We start from the raw sequence: 18,261 nt of genomic DNA on the forward strand, positions 1-18,261 counted from the left end.
AATGGATTTTAAACAGAAACTCGTCAGAGATGCCATTGAAATATCCGAAGAAGAAAAGAACAATTTTAACAGGAACACCGTCATTAAAATTAGCCGTACTTGGCAACCCGCAGTGAGAAAAAACAATCAGCAACCCACTTCTCCAACCTCCTGCTCCCCTCCCCCCACCATCTGACACATATACCCAAGGCCGTAGCCAGAAAATATTTTCGGGGGGGGGGGTTTATGGAATGGTCGACAAACATAAAATTATTTTATTAAGATAGGTACCTATTTCACGGATTCAACATTCTCTAATTGGGTACCCCGAATTATATCGCTACGTTGCAGGGAGTTATTCTTCTTCCAGAAATTCATTACGATGCATTTTTTCAAATTTAATTATAACTGCCATGCATCACACCACGCTTGGATAGCAGCAAGGTCATTCGTAAGTTCATCTATATCTTTGCTGGAACGGATTTCTCTGTTAACTACAGCGTTGTCTGCAAATAATTGTAACTTACTGTTTACTACTTCGCCAATGTCGTTTATATAAAGAAGGAATAGGAGTGGGCCTATGACATTACCCTGAGGGACGCCAGAAATCAATCATTGGAGACTGCACTCTAACCTCATTGGAGACTGCACCGTCTAATACTACTCTTTGGACGCGGTCGCTCATAAATTCTCTTATCCAGGAAATGACATCTTCGTCTAGACCATAAGATTTCAGTTTTATTATTAACTTTCCGTGGGGTACTTTATCAAATGCTTTTTAGAAATCAAGAAAAATCGCATCTACTGGAATGTTATCTTCTCCGGAGGGTAAAATATCGTGTAACGGGGCACCTGCTCCCTAGTGAGCCACAATATAGTAATTAGTGATGAGCAGAACTGTGATTCTCCCTTAGCAGTGGTGCAGCGAGGGGGGTGGGGGTTTGGGGGATAAAAAAACCCCCAGAGCTCAGAGGAATTTTTAAGTTTAATCAATTTTACTTAATTGGATTGATATTACTAATAGAATTGTGTAATAAGAAATAAAGTATCCCTCAGAAAGCCGTAAAACTCACCATTTTGAACCATTTATCTTAAAATTCTGTAATTTACTAATCTCGCACCTACCGCTTATCCCAGTGGGTATTCCATACCCCCGTACACCCCGGTATTTGTCGCACCATTAACCCTCCCCCCAGCCTTGATTCCTAGCTGCGCCCCTGTCCCTTAGAGTATATTAACGCTATGGATTCTCCAATCACTTCGTTACCTGTGACTGCTACTCATCAGTAACGGTGATTGCGATCACCGAGGAGAATCACTCTTAAAAGTAAGCGGTGATTTGTAGCTCTGTTATTCCTGCTACTTCGTCCAATTCCAATGAATAAGCTCTCCGGAGAATAAGCTCTCCGGCTCTGCGGCCGCAAAAGGAACGAATAAGCTTACTGAAAATAGGAATATTAGGCAAAATATTTTTTTGAGGGAATAGTTCTGATTCTGAGTTTATATTACATTAATTAAGTAAATTTGATATGGTAAAGGAATTGATAAGGGGCAATCATTAAAATCCCGTCGGCATTTATTAACATATTTTATATTCAAACCGTTAGCTGTGTAATTCGTAAAGAATGTCTTACTCATCATAAAAGATGAAGACATCCTTAGTTATGCTGTTGGTAGCAGTGGTAGCAGCCGAAGCTACATTCAGCGTATTCACGGTATTTACAGTCGCAACGATTTCAAGCAGCGTCGCAGCAGTGATTTCGAGTATTCAGTGATTTAGTCACCGGCAGTGATCGGCTACTTCTCTTCAATCACAGGTAGCGATATATCGCTAATCACTTGGTAGCATCCTGTGCTTTCATCACCGAATCTAGTGATCCTATCTCAGTGATTTCGCACCGACAGTGATTGCTGCTTTTCAGTAACGGTGATTCAATCACAGCGTTATATCGCTCATCACTAATAGTAACATAAACTCTATGACTGAGACCATTGAGACAGAGTCGACATTGCGGCTGAAATAATTTCTCACGGCGATGACTTGTAGCTGACTAGCGTCGGACTGTCTGGCATCTGGCTCAGACATGCAGCTGCCTCGGCAAGGTGTCGGACTGCCTGGCTTTTTGTCTTGGTGAGATCCCAACAATAATTGTTAGTCTCCAGCCGGCGCTAGCCAGTCTGATCGTTACCGCCTGCCTTCTTTGCGCACGAAAGTACGCTACGACAAAAGCCATGGCACCGACGCTACGTTGACAGTGTCGCGCTTGGCCTTGACATGCAGATGTAGCGACAGGGTGCCAAACTACCCGGTGAGCTGATGGTGGCTGATGGCGTTAACCGCGTTAACCAATCTGCACGCCACCTCGTGCCTTCTTCCCGAACGAAGTTTGCTGTTCCCTAGGATACTTAGTAGGAGTGAGCATATGCATCAGTGGACTCAGTTAAATATTTAGTTTTCCTCGCGATTTTAACGGTTAGTTTGGCGAATTTATTTGGTGTGGTGATTTGTTTGATACGGAGGAATGTGAAATAAGTGGCTTGTCTGTTGGCGATTGTTTTTATCGCACCATCAAGTGTAAGTATGTGGCCATTTAATTATTTCCGTATTTCTATTAAGATCTGAAAAGACTACTTCTCTCGTCCTTCACTCTTTACATGCATATCCTTACTCTTTAGTCGCATGGTCAATCAATCTCGATCTTATAATCCCATATCTCTTGCTGTTCATTATGCATACTTTTGTGGACTACTCTACTGCTGTTATCATCGACAAGACAAGTGCCTTTTGAAAGTATTCTTCAAATGTTCTGAATAACTGATTTTAATACTTCAACGTTTGTATTCCTGCTGTGAGCAGTTTCTTCTTTCTTCGCGTGGACTCTCTACATACCTACAATGTGCTTGTCATTCATCTATGACATGTCATGCCTGGAGGGGGGGGGGGATGGATGCATGAAACCTCTGAATGAAAATTAACGGAAAATTTATAATTATTTTAAGGTTCTCGTTGCATTACGGTTCATGACGGAGGATATCAAGGAAGCTTATGATATAATTTTACAGCTTTTACGCATAGCTTTTCTTGATATAAATTGACCTTCTTATAGGCACAAGGTTACAGTTTATACGTACTTAATTTAGCATGTTTGAAAATACCATATAATCACATGTAAATGCTTTTTATTTACAGTGACTAAGATTCAATGATATATCGAGCTAAAACTACAGAGAATGCTATTGCTGCTGGTGTGTTTACAACCAACATAAACAGAGCATTAATTGTAGTTGACAAAATAAAGGCTGGAACTTTTTTGTCAATACTTACTACAAAACTGGTATCATAACTCCATTTGGTGGATTCAAGCAATCAGGATTTGGGAAAGGTCTTGGTAAGTTTTTGTTTGAAATCATTGACCTGGTGATAATTTATGACTAAAATATTTATTGTTATGAATTTTCCATCATGTGTCATGAGATATTGTGGGAAACTTATTTTTCATACTGTGTGTGTAGTCGATACCTTAATTATTTTAAATATTGATGACAGTATTATTGGAATGCACATTTGCTTTTGACTTGAGCTTCTTTTGGAATATTGTTACAAATAAGGAGAAAAATTTGTGGATGGTAAAAAAAATCTTTGCAGTAAATAGTGTTTCAAGGTTGGGTCATTCCATATGAAATCAACCCCAAAAATTAGACTTTGGTATCAACACACTTTGATTTTGAATTAACTTACTACATTGTGTCCCCTCACCAAGATATAAAAAAAGTCCTAATATATTTTGCTAGTTTAGCGAGTTAGTAAAACCTAGCTTGAATATTTTGTCAATTACGTCCTCTCAAAGTTAAGGGGATTATCAATTTCTTCCAATATCAGTGCACACTTCTTGAGGTGCACTGCTTTGCTTAAAAAATTCTTTCTCACTTGTTTGTGGATTATTTCCTTAGAAAATTTTCAGCCATATATTACTGCAGCAGTGAGGGAATTATGGAAAAAATGGTATTGTTAATGGTCTTGACCCTTCGGTCTCTGTAACTATGAAAAATTCTTAAACTTTGTACTTGGAATATTTTTGGAACAATAAATCATCAACTTTGAATCTCAATAACAATGTTGTGTCCATCAATTTTGATATATTTTGGGCCATAATTAACTTAAAAGTCCATTGTTTCATCGTCAGAAAGAGAAGTAATAGCTTCGTAACCTTTTCCCAAAAAATAAAGAGCATTTTTAAGGTAATTAATTGGAAACAGCTGCAAATGCACTAATGTTTGGGAATTAATCTATCAAATTTTAGAGGCCCCAATGAAGCATCTTTGAAAGTGGTCAAAATATTATACTTCATTGTGATAATGGAAGACATTGAGAAGCCCCTGTAAGGATGAGAAGCTGTAACTGTCAACCCATTCAAGCTAGGTAAACAATATTTGAGTATTTTTCTTGTCTTGGCGAAGGGGTAAAATGTACCAAGTTTCATCAAAATCCAAATTGGTAGGTGCCATGGTGCGGCCGATGTGGAATAGAATGACTTGATTCCATTCCTGGTGGTTACTGTTTCTTATGTGATATCTATTCATTTTGAATTTAAGTTACCAGAGAAAGTTGCATACTTAGGTTAGGTATTTCATAATGGCACCCAAGCTTGGCATAGCTAAATGGAAATGGTTTCAGTAATAGGGTGGGTTTCCTTCATCAAAGAAAATGAAAGGCATTGATTTCGATTCGTTACCCACCTTTAATATTACCTTTATTGATACCGTGTATTCATGAATTCAATTGATTCGGCTTTTACGTTGCGAAAATGCATGTTGAAATGAAAATACAGTAAAAATCAAGAAATCATGCAAAGAGCAGGGGAAGCCCACTGGGAGCAGGCGCAGCACGCTCGTAAAAAAATAATAGGAAACCACTCTATTGCAATATTTGGTGTCACAAACGATAAAGAGAATGCAACGTTTTTGCTGTTCTTGAGAGGCTTCATGGAGTTAATAGAACAATAAAAATGAAATGTCATCTTTCAGTGACTGTAATTAAGGATTTACTACATGCTTAACAGTTACTGCAATACATGAAGCTGAATATTACAAGCGATGATTGCCTGTACGTATTAGTTCTTTTATGATTAAACTTGGCTATAAATGGAATTTGGAAGAAGCTAGCCTTATAAAATATCTGCATGGTTGTCATAGTAGACATAGTGTCCAGCGAGCAGGAAAACCAGGGCTTGTGCTTGAAATTTAAGCCCTTGGAATTATGCATGATATACTCATGAGTTTTTGCTCCAACCTGGAATTTCAAAATCTTTTATTTCAAATTCATTACACTTGTAATTTTTTCCAGTTCAACACCCATTTTCTGGCATAAAATGTGTTTGTCGTAATTTAACTGCAGTACATACTTAAGTAGAATTTTTACAGCCCCATTGAAACATGAAATGTCCAACAAGACAACAGAAGTGAAATGTCTAGCATTGGCAACTCAAGTAAGATTCAAAAACACGAAAAATAGAATGCCAGGTGATGTCAACATCTACTTATGAAGTCGATGCAGCTTCTTGGCTTTCATTGAATAAATCTAAATTTTGATTACATTGTCTGTTAACTAACCTATTTTTTGTCCTTGTGAATACATAAATATAATGTTGCTGAAAAGCATTGAAGTAATTTTATGTGTATTAAAATTCTTATCTTTCGCAGTAATCACATAAGATTGACCCGGAGCCCTATCCTGTAACTACGTCTTCTTGTTTCTGAGATTTCGAAATTGAAATTCTTGTTTCCATCTCAGAACATTTTGAATCCATTTCTGTTACTTGGAAGCTGGTTTACGCTCTCCACTTTGCTTTTCAGGATATATTCCGTGCCCTCCCCAGTCATCAGAAGAAGAGGCGGAGATTGCCGAAGTTACAACAGGCTACGTCACAGAATGCATGATGAATCTTCACGCAGCCAATGGCTGAATATCATCTGGCAATTATTAATCATGCCATTGAATGTGGAGCGAGGAGGAGGTAAGTGAAAAAATGTTAATTTTAATAAATATTGTTGTTTTAGGTCGTAGGCAACTATATTGACCATCTCTCCCAGCATTGTGTATCCCACTCATGGGGCACGGTTTTTTCTCCATGAAATAACGTGCTCAGCAGTTCAGACCATCTTGTTTTGTATAGGCCACAAATTTCCAATGTAGCATATGAAGTTGCGGTAGCTCAAACAGTTAAAGCATTTTCCGGGAGATTGAGGGATCTGGGTTCAACTCCCAGTCGTAGTTGGTTTTTTTCCTCAAAGGAATTTCCATGCAAGTGTTTTACTTGATATTATCCTTTGTATCCTTGATATATCTTTTAATATTTTGATGGATTTTTCTTGGTGACCTAAGTTGATTTTAATCCTGAATCTTTGCAATTACATAATTTTCTCAGTAACTGGACTTTATCCAATTCACTATGCATACTGGCCAAAGTGGTGCTCTAATACGGGTGATGCCCAGGGTGTCATAGGAGCATAAGGTAGAGCTCCATAATTTCACAGTGGAAATTCCGGGTTTGGCCACCAGTAAAATCGTTGCAATTCAAATTTTAAAAATTGTTGAACTAGCCCTATTTGGCTAGTAATCTTAACTATTATTAATGTGCAACAACCTGTTTACCCTCACAACTCGCCAGCATGTGGCCAGGAAGGGACATGGGGGGCTTCAGCCCTCCCTCTCTCCCCCTCCAAACTTTTTCCTATTGTGGTAGCTACCCGCAAGAACTTTCAGGGTTCAAGGCGAACCCTGATAAGGGTACAACGCACCGGGGCCCGGAACCAAGCCAGGGGCTTATACGCCAGGAATCCCGGGGAGGGGGCTGGAAAGGAAGGAAAAAGGATGGAGACGCCGTCGCGATCGGAGCCCGCCGACGCCTCCAGGGAAGGGGAAGGGCTGGAAGGAAATGGGAGTAGGGATAAAGCACCCCAGTGCTATGGAAGCAAAAGGGGCCCTACCTAGCGAAACCATGCGTACACAATTTTTTTACCACCATCCCGGGGAGATTTTTCTATGAGGAAGAAAAATCCCAATATAGGGACAGTGGGAAGGTAGCTACCCGCAATGCATATGCTAAAGAAACCACTATCCCAGGGTCATTTATCCTCTGGCACTCCATTTTTTGACATTGCTACAATTTGTCATGTGAGCCATTCAGTTACCGTTGGGTGCTCAAATGCACCTGGGATGTTTGGGTTGGAATTTGAAAAGCGTTAATGCCTTGTACTCTCTATAAATTTGCTTTGAATTTCGACATTACATTTGGATTTCAATCGGCTAGCTTTTGAATTTATGCTTTTTGGATTTTAATGGACCTCCTGGATTTAGTCTTTTTCGGAATCAGTACTTATTGATGTTTTTATGCGAAGACCACCTAGCACTTTGACTTCGCACCATGTGGATCCTGATTTTCGTGTCATATGTACTGTCATTTCCAAAAGTATGTAGACCCCCACGAACCGCACTTAACTGATGTGGTAGGATTGGTAAAAATTTGGAAGGTTGGCACATGAGGTAGCCTGCATCTCTAACCAGTATGCCAGCAATAGCCGACAAGGACGGACGTGGGGGCGACCAGGCTGGGAAGACAGGAGTCAAAATACAGGCACAAATGCCCTAGCCGATAGAATGCACTGAGAAAACTCATGTCCACACTCAGGTTGGGCCGTTGGAGTGCTTTCTTGCGAGCTCCGTGGTGAGGATTTCCTCTCTTTAGATTCATATTTGGACTCACTATAAACACGGAATGTGTATGTGGCTCCGTAGCTGAGTAGGATTACTTCATGCGCATTTGTTGCACTGAGGTTATGGGGGAGATTCGAATCTGAGCAAATTGTAATTTTCATTTTGTGAAAGATTAATTGAAAACATCAACATAATAGATACAGTTGACTAAAGAAAAAAATGAATACAGAATTTTTTTAGTGACTATTTTTTTAAAATCAATGACCTAATCCGCGTAAACACATTTATTTCTTAGCAGATTTATTCAAAGAGTGGAAATAAGCTGGGGAAGTGGCAGAGGTTGTATTTTATCCTTGCGACTGTGAAATCTCCGTTGATAAAAATCTTTACTCATAATATGGACAATACTCAATAAATAGCCAGATACACTCGTTGTTGAAATGAGAATGATAGCCCTAGATCATAAGAAATGTGTGCAACTCAATCGATAATACTGTTCATCCAAAAAATAATTTTTTCTGATCTAGCCATGTTTTTGGGTGATCCTCTGGTATTTTTTGGGCTGATTCGGAATCTGGGCGCAGATGTTCTCTATCATGTTAAGTTTTTTTAGGACAATCGAATTCAACAGGGATTCAAGGGAGTTTCCGTGAATAAATTGTGAGTTAAAAAAATAGCTTTTTTAAAATAATATTTTTAGGATCGTAGAAAAGTTGAAAAAGGAAGTTTTTGGATCCAGGAATGAGTGCTTTACATTCTAGCCAATTTTTTTCAAGCAATTATTTTTTCTGTCTGTGCTATCCCAATCGCAGAAGAAGCATTAATTTTTCGTGTAGTCAAGCTGTAAGCCTAGTAAAAATGCACCTACTTTCAATTTGCCATACATTTTGCATAATGAAAAATTTACTGCATATTCTGGTAAGATTCCTTCATTCCAGTTCCATGAGCTAATGCTTTCGAGGGTAGTTCAATTCTGTAATGTTAGAAAACAGCCTTTCAACTGACGTTAGAGGAATCAATGAACAAACCCTAATCATCTGTGTTGTATTCAAAACTATGAGTATCCATAACAGAGAGAACGTCATTGCAAAAATTAATATTGTTTTCATGAGAAAAATTATTTAAATTCGTCATTGCGAGATCGATGCATAGAAATTTTTGTATTTGGATCCAGCAAATTGCAGCCCTTCAATTGTGAACTAAGATTTCACTCTGGTTTTTAGACATTTAAATTGCGCATTAGATCACTTAAATCCTCCGTCATCAATAAAGAGGTCTATTTTACTGTGTGTTTTGACTTCGGTGTTATTCCTTTAATTTCTGTTTAACAAAAATAGTAGTCAGAAATATGATCCTTAGCTTCCCACAGAATCATGAGGACGGGAAAATTCGTATGACGTTTTCCATCAGTCCAACCAGTGAGAAACCTTACACACATGCTACATATCATGTAAGGCTCTGGTCCTCTATCCAGGTCACCCAATGGACAGTGAAAATAAAGTCTAAAACACTGTCTCAAAAAGGTAATACTCTGCCTTTGAGCCTTGAAAGTAATTTCATCGCACATGTAACAAAAGTCATCATGGTGGTCCAGTCACTGTTTAGGCATGATGAAAGCTAAGACACTTCACAATGATTACAATGTGCAGTGCAACCTCGATATAACGACAACCCACGGTTGCGAACAGATATACAGGAACAGGAGTGGTGCGGCGACAGATAAACATCTATCCGATAAACGTAAGCATAAATCCAGGCGAAAGGCAATGTTTTTTTGCATCACTAAATTTCCTTACTCAAATAACGACTAACTATTCAAACAATTTATAAGCGCCTCACTGAATAAAAATCATGCAAAGCATTGTTTTGTCAATCATTATATTTATCGAACGACAGTTTAGCACATAAATTTGAGACTGAGCACTCCATTAACTTCATTTCTAACAGATCACTAGCAATTTCAGAGGTTAAGGAGTCTTGATGAAAGTCTTCCGGCAGTGAAACCCTCGCTATGGCGAGAGCCAACACCATAGGGTCTTGTAAAAAACGAATTTTTTAACACGCTTATTATAGGGTCAATTGACGGTGCATTGGCTATCCCTCGTAATAGCGGGGGTGTCGCTATAGCCCGTACTCGCTTTAATGAGGTTCCACTGTAATAAGCTGACATTTCCTGTGAGCAACATAATTCTCAAACCCTCTTCAGATGAAAAGCACACATCTTCATGCACCAACATGTTTTCACGGTGTAAACGTCGAAACTAGTAGACTGCAAAAATATAAGTTTGTGGAATAGTACTGTGTTTTTATTTCACCATGAACAAAAACATACATTCATCTGTCCTAATGAAACTAGACGTGATGGAAAGAATCTAAGCCCAGATTCCGAATCAGCACAAAAAATAAATTTGAGATCATCCAATGACTTCTCCAGGACAAAATCTTTGTTCACCAGTATGGGAAGTTATGTGATTAAAAGCACCAACTCTATCCTTCCAATGGGAGTTCGAAATACAAATATCTCTATGAATTAAGCGGAAGTAAATTGGTACATGAAATCTTTCACCTTAAATAATCGGACGAAGGGGTGGCCTGGGGTGATTGTGTGACCTCAGCTGCGGCTCATGGTAGGGCATCCTTACTGGGGAATTTGGGGGTCCTCCCCCGGAAGATTTTGGGAAACCGCCTGCCCAGAATTGGATTTTGACGGTATTCTGGCTCTTCAAATTTAGATAAAAATTCATAAAAGATAGCAATTTCGTAAATGAAAGTACCTACAATAAAACCTCTTTACATCGTAATGGAGGGGACCACAATTTTGGCAGTTTGATGTATGGAGGTTCAATATGGAGAGGTTTTAGTGATGGGCACCATTTTTTCATATCCTGCGTAAATGAAAGGCACTGCTGTCTTTTAAACCATATTATTTATGTGTTTAAGCCAGGGATGGCAACAGAAACTAAAAGGAAGTCAAAACCAGTAAAATTTCAATAGCTTCGTTCCCAGGAGCGAAATATTTTAATGAAATGCAATGGATTCAAACCCGGGGAGCTAAACTTGGGATCGAAACGAAATCGGAGTCAGAACTACTTCAGGTCGAAACTTAACTAAAACTCTACGATGTAATGAAATGCAGATAATGTTTTACACCGCAGGGACCACGTTCTTCACCTTCGAACAGTTTAGTTTCGACCCACACACCGAGTACAAAGTATGGTAGAATGAAGTAGAGGTTCGGCCTATCGCCATTATATTCATGGAGCACTCATATTTTTACCACTTACAGGAGAATGGGAACACAAACTGGCCATTCGATTATTAAGCTCGATGTTTTAACCTCTCTACACATATGTCAAACGTAATGGGTCGAAACTATTCCCTCTTTTCCCCCTCCACTCAACTTCCGGGAATGAAATTTAACTGAGAGCGGCAGAGTTTCGATTAATTTAGTTTCGTTCCCGGGAGTAAAGTTTCGTTCTGGGTCAAAACTAAACTACTTGGTGAATTTAATTTTGTGCGGGAACGAAACTACACCCAGGCCTCAAATTTTCGCTTCCCTCCGGGTCGAAATGAAACATTTTCATTTAATTCAACTGGTTTAAACAAACATGCATGCATTAGTGAACATGTATTTATTATTTCATTATAACAGAAAGTGAGCGCTACTGCATGATTTTTACCATGATTCGAGAGAAAACAATGTCAGCTCTCTTAATTCAACAGTCACTTAAAATTATTAGGATAGTTGGATACATTTTTTCTTATTTACTGTTAAGTATGCTCTCATATGGAACAAAATGGTCATAACTGATGGTTAACATGAAAATTACAGCATATTAAAGGTGTATAAGAAAAAAATTAAGTGTGAAACATTTATCGCTGAAAATGTTATTCCATGTACATACGTACGTACGTAATCGTGGCTGCATTAATGGTCTCTAGTTGTCTCGGTACGATTTGCGGAGGTAGTTGGGCCATCTCGGGGGTGTCTCCTTGGTATGATAAGTGGAGGTTTTTTGAGATAAAGAGGTTCACTATATAGAGGTTTGCCTATAAATTTACATGTAAATCTGACGGGACCGTAGGGGTGGTATGAAGTATGGAGGTTTACGATGTAAAGAGGTTCACTATACACCCATGTCTCGTATAGCGCAAGGGATGCGTTCCTTGGGGTCTTTGCGCTATACGAATTTGCGTTATACGAGAGCGTTTTAACATTGGGAAGATAGGGATGCGTTCCTGGTAGCATAGGTCTTGAAAATGATTGCAATTTCGTGTGTACTTAGCGCAAGTTCACGTTTTATCACGAAAGCGTTTAAGATTTTTGATTAGGCTACACTGCGTTGCAATGTTTCCCCGAGGAACGAATTTGCGCTATATCGAAATTGCGCTAATCGAAATTGCGCTAAACGAGACAGGGGTGTATAGAAGTTTTACTGTACTAATAAAAATGAAAATTTCACAGCTTAAAAATTTAATTGGGAATGATGGTTCTATTTTCTATTTAGTATATCTGTTCCTTAAAACCACCTTGAAAAGTGAAAACCCTTCATAATAACTTTCAAATAACCCTTTCAAAAAGCATAAGAATCTCTTTTCTCTTCTAAAACACTTATTTTATTTTTTTACAAATTTTGCACACAGATTATTCTGTAAATAACTCAAATAATCAAAGATTAGAATTTTCTAATTATTAAAAATACTTCGATTCGAGTTATCTGAGTTTTTTTATTACACCTTTCATATACACTTCGAGATAGACGCGAGTGTTGTGGGGGCCCTATAACCTCTGGGGCCTCAGAGATTGCCAACCAACTAACCTGGGCCCGTATTCTGTATCTCCAAACCGATCGGTGCGGTACCGATTCGTCGGGTGCGACGTCACACCGACTCCCGGCAAGCAGTGGTGCGATTCTGTATGCACCCGATCGGTGCGGCACCGACGTGAGGACGGGAGATCGTCGGTAGCCGTACCGACAGCTAAAAGGTGTCGGTACGGCCACCGACTTGTGGGTTTCATGAACCCCGGTGCGCATTGCACGTTTTATTTTTTTACCTCATCACCGAGTAAATAATGAGGTTTTCTGCAATGTTTTCTTTTTCTGCCCCTTCGAATACGCCTCTATAATTCACTGTGTCATCATCTATATTGATCACCTTGACAGAAATATAAGGTAATGGTTAATAAACATGAGGTTTGCTAACATATAATGACTTTCTCTCATTTATGTTACCACTTTCACTAGCTTGTAATAGGCTTTATTTCTCTCTATCATCATTTATTTGCTCCTTTGACATAAAAAAGATATTTTTGATTAAATATTAGTTTTGCCGCAATGTTATCACTTTATCTCACTCTGAATAGGCGACTATTATTTCACTCAATCATCATTTGGCGTTTCTCTCGGCATAGAAATAAGATCTTTTTATTTAAGTATGAAGTTTTCCACAACGGTATCATTTTCTTTCTTTTGTAACAGGCAACTATATTTCATTTTATTGTCAGCGATTGATTCCCTTGACGATAAAAGAAGATATTTGTTAATAAGTATGAGGTTTGCCGCAATATTATCATTTTCTCTCACTTGGAATGCGCAACTTAAACATATGTATTTCACCCAATCACAATTTCTTTACTTCCTCATCATTACACTTGTTTAATTACACCCAGCTCCATATTTTTATAACAATTTCCTAACTTGTTCCTCTAATATGACATTTACATTTGCTTTTGAATTGTACGTTCACGTTCCATGGTATGTTATTTTCATCTGCTACGGTGCCAATGGCATAACCTTCCGTTGATAACATTTAGACGGAACTTACTTAATGACAACTATATTACCAAATCATGAATAAATAGCAATGTACGGAACTAATATTTAAAAAAAGAAACTACGATCTCAAGGATAGTTTCAATAATCCATTCCAGCAACAACAATCTCCATCACATACAAACTTTATTGTGATGTTGTAATATTGTTTCCTTCGATTCTGTAGGTACAGCATTACTACCACACATTATATAAGCATTGTTAGCAACTTATCCAATATTGTTTATCTTAATCTAGCGATAAGTCATAATTTCCGCAAATAAAAAGATTGAGAACGACGACAACAAACTGTGCCAATGAGTCTTCACTTGTTTTTACCCTTCTTTCATTGGTGGTAACATGTTAGATGACTTCTAACTTCGGATATATTTGGATTTTCCCTGTTTGGGAAGGGAGGGGAACCGTACCGACTGGTTTGAAACAGACGACCTTACAGAATCGCTGAAAGTGCCGTTGTCAGTATGGAAACCGTTGTCGGTACAGAATGATGTCCAGTCGGTGGGCTTGAAAGGGAAACCGACCCGTGCAGCACCGACGAAATACAGAATATGGCCCCTTATCAGACCGCCCCGATCATACAACAATAAATGGTTAAAAATTTATGACCGAATGGATATCATCCATTTCTTCAACGAAGATTTGACAGTCGCAAGGATAAAATAAAACCTTAGCCACTTCCCCTGCTTATTTTAATTGATGGCGTCCATCTCTAAAGGTTTGTCACATTTGGCTACTGTATTCTCCTGTCATCTCATATTTCATTGATATTGACAACATAAGTAACATTTACGGTTTTTGTATCCTCTTACACCAATGAGAGTTATTTACAACATTAAAAGAAACCACATATCTCAATTTTGTCATGCATTCCAACTTTGTTTACAAAAGTATTCAATTAAATGATGTCCATTTTGCATTCGACAATTTTTTTAAATTTGAATTATGTACAGTAAAACTTTGATTTTACGCAGTTGGAGGGACCGAAATATGGGCACTGTGTAAAATCAAAGTGTGTAAAATCAAGAGTTAGTATTGAGGAGAAGTATAGTTTTCAGGATAACTCTTGCTCATTATTTTTAGAACCCTTAGTCATACACTTTTGTATAGTTCTGATTTAAGCCAGAACCGGATTCAGAAAAAGTCTCATATGTGAGGCTTTACGGTAAAAAAGCATGAAATCATTTTCAATCGCATCAGGTATATGTTTCCTGGATTCAATAACTCATTTGGAGGCAAGAAAATGAAGCCTAATAATCTTATTTACTCACAAGCAACACCACAGATGACGTGTTGCCTGAAGAAAAACATCGTTGCATTCCTGAACAATGTTTCCAATGGTTCAATAACATGGTAGAATTGCTAGCATTTCTGGCACTAAGATTACTTCTGTTACCCAGGAGAAATGTCAGAATGGTGATACTAAATGCTTGCAGAGAAGCTAATTTTTGAAAACATTCTCATTAAAAGCAGTTTTCAGGAAATCCGTTTAACCACCTGCAGACAAACAAAGATTGGAGATTGAAGAAATGAGATATCTGAGGATAGTCATCTAAATTAACCCCATTAACAGGGAGCAAAATTTCGCTAATACATCACAAAGGCTTTACACCCTGTGGGCCTGGGTTCAAGTCCTGGCAATTGTAGAAACTTATCAGAGATGACCCTATACCTACTTGAGAGTAATGTGGAGGGCACTTCCAGTGCACCACTCTGTCCAGCAGATGGGACGTTAAGCCCTCGTCCCTTTAAGGTCTACATATCATTATAATCTGGCTATTGCCAACATAGGGTTCCTACCCCCCCAGCCCTTACTTCATGGCGCTAATGACCCCAGATGTCGGTTACCTCCTTCCAAATAGCATACCATAGATAATACGGAGCACATAGGACCCGGGATACTCGGAAATTCAGATTTTTCCGGTGTTTAGATCACTTTTTTAAAATGAGCTATTTAAATAACCGCGCAACTACCATCCTGCCGCCACTGATGAATTAAAAAATATTAATAGTCCGGAACAATCTTCCTTCTTTATAATTTTTACGCATTAAAAAAGCATTTTCCCGTGAAATTTTAGCATTATTAGATAGAATCTACCGGGTATAGCTTCTCTGTCGGCATTCTTCCGCGAATTCAGCGCCGGGACCTTCGACTCACAAGCCGTGTGACTCATCCTCACGTAATATTTTGCCTTCCCATATCTGATAACAACACCGGACACTTTTTGAACTTCGATTTAATGGTAATAAGCCATTCCTGAGTTTAAAGGGACTGCCTTATCACTCACGTCTTGAATTTGACTTCAATGATTGCATGACGATTGACGACGCGAGTTATTCTCCGTAGGCATTAACTTCCGTTCCGTTAAAAATAAACGCTTGCCACCTAGCGGAGTTAAGCTAATAGCTATTCAAGTTCCAACCATGTTTCATTTAAACCCACTGACAATGAGATACAAGTTGAATCAGCTCTAATAAGCGCGCCGCGCAATCAACTTTCCCTCGCCTCCATTCGTCCCGCAGATGTGGGGTTAGCCCGCGGAATGAGACACCGTATGCTGCTTTTACCATCGTGTTGAATCACCATCGACTTACGTCCATACTAGAAGTACGACTATCTTTTTTGGATCACCTTGGAAGCCAAAATTGTGGCACGGGAGGATTTTCAACGGCTCATTTCGCCGTTATATTTCGCTGCGGCGAAGGAAAACATAGCGTTCGCAAAATTCTAGAAAACCTTCCGTTAGGGATAGATATTCCGTAGTTCTTAATTCCGGATTAACGACCGTCTACTGTAATTACAATAAATATGTTATAAGCAACGTCGATCAATAAGTCGAATAATAAACAAAAGGTGATAATGTTAATATCTACGGCGATCATCTGTCGCATACACACGGCGATAGCCGTATATTTTAGGTTTCGATATCCTTCTACGGCAAATTTTAACTAAGAGCGATATTCGCGTTCGTAAAGGAGCCTGAAATATTACTGAGAGGGCGTAAGGGCAAGCAATAATTAGATTCGCGATGTTTTCAGTTTCACGCTCAACAGCGCGACGTCATTTCAACCGTTCTTATATTTATTTTTGCAACTCATTTAGACGAATAAATAACCTAACTTCATATTGCTCCAGTCGGCATTTTCAAAACAAGTCGAAAGACAACTGCGTAAAATCAAAATTAGCGGCCTCTTTGGGGCTGAGGTTATGCTGCGCAAAATCGAAAAACTGCGTAAAATCAAGAAAAGATGTAAAATCGAAGTTTCACCATTAGAATTCCCTATGCTTTCCGGCCGGACTTGAGTGTCACTGCGTAAAAACGAGACTTGATGTAAAATCGAAGTGCGTAAAATCGAAGTTTTACTGTACAACGATTTTTTTGGTGTCCAAACTCAGATTTCAAACCATTAGAGCAGCGGTTCTCAAACTTTTTCTTTCCGCGACCCATTTTAGCTCATTCTTTTTAGCCGCGACCCCCTAAAAATGGTCGTCCAAGTTTGAGTACGTTGTTCACCATATTATTAGTATCTCGCGACCCCTTTCCGAACGGCCTACGACCCCCTTGGGGGTCGCGACCTCCACTATGGGAACCGCTGCATTAGATTAAAGAGTTCTTGCTTCTGCTTCTGTGACTCCCATATTAGAGCACCACTTGGCTACTATATGTGAAGAATCTGGTACACTTCAGTTACTGAGCAAAAAGTGATATTATAAAAGAATTATAATTAGCGTAGGTAACCAGGAAAAAATCCATCTAAATATTAAAACCAATACCAAGGAAGTAATGTATGTGCAAAAAAGAAACTGTAACCTTGACCGGGATTCGATCCTGTATTCCCCAATTTCCGGTCGACTGCTTTTACCAGTTACACTACCGTAGCATATGTGCTTTAAATGGAAATTTGTGGGCTATAAGGAGCAAAATGGTCTGGATTACTGAGCAAATAATTCAAGAAAGAAAAATCATTCTCCTTGACCGTAATACCCAATACTGAGAGAATTGGTCAATGTAGTTGTCTGCAGCCTAAAACAACAACATTTATTAGGATCAATATTTCTTCACATAGTTTAACACAACATTTTTCAACTGTTTTCATCTCTAATATTATTTACGTCTTAACTCCGTCCATAACCATGCATTTCTATAACTTTTAGTGCACATACCGTGCCAGGTGTGTAATTTACTAATAACCTCTTACCAGTTTCTGCAGAACCACTTTCGCTGTAAAAATGTTCCAAAAGTTACCAGCTGGCTCAGCACTTTCTGATTCCCAGAAACAGAAAGTCATTTTCCGACACCCTACTTCTCATTGGCTGCTCTCGGACAGATTTCCATCAGGTAAGGTTTGATTAGACCTTAGTAGATAGCTCATTCCGATATTATGACGTCTATCTGAGAACCAACCACAAAATATCCAAGATATTGCCTTAGTGGATAGGGCCCCTGAAATTTTGTAAAATTTTCCTGGAAAATCGGGAATAATGCTTGAATTTATCGGCTATCATTGGCTTGATATCCTTGTCGAGCAAATGTTATCAAAACCTGTAAGTTAGTTTTCTTTTTAATCTTTAGGTCTAAGAAGAAAACTGAAATATTTTTGAGTAAATTTGACCATGGCAAAAAAATGAGGCAACTAATCCGACGAGCGAGTTTCTTTCAAAGCAGTCTGGGCAATCTTTACCTCTAACAAATGTATACACATTTCCTATCAATGGAAGAGTGGTTGGTGTGAAAT

General features: G+C 38.7%; 1 long non-coding RNA gene across 1 annotated transcript; it reads left to right on the forward strand.

The window, feature by feature from the left end:
- Positions 1-1,769: 1,769 nt before the first annotated feature.
- Positions 1,770-17,917, forward strand: LOC124171429. Its single transcript, XR_006867713.1, has 4 exons — positions 1,770-2,554; positions 3,170-3,368; positions 5,833-5,993; positions 17,728-17,917. It is a non-coding gene; the product is annotated as an uncharacterized LOC124171429 (long non-coding RNA).
- The last annotated feature ends 344 nt before the right edge of the window (positions 17,918-18,261 follow it).

This window comes from Ischnura elegans, chromosome X, assembly GCF_921293095.1.
Source record: "Ischnura elegans chromosome X, ioIscEleg1.1, whole genome shotgun sequence".
Classification (NCBI taxonomy): Eukaryota; Metazoa; Arthropoda; class Insecta; order Odonata; family Coenagrionidae; genus Ischnura; species Ischnura elegans.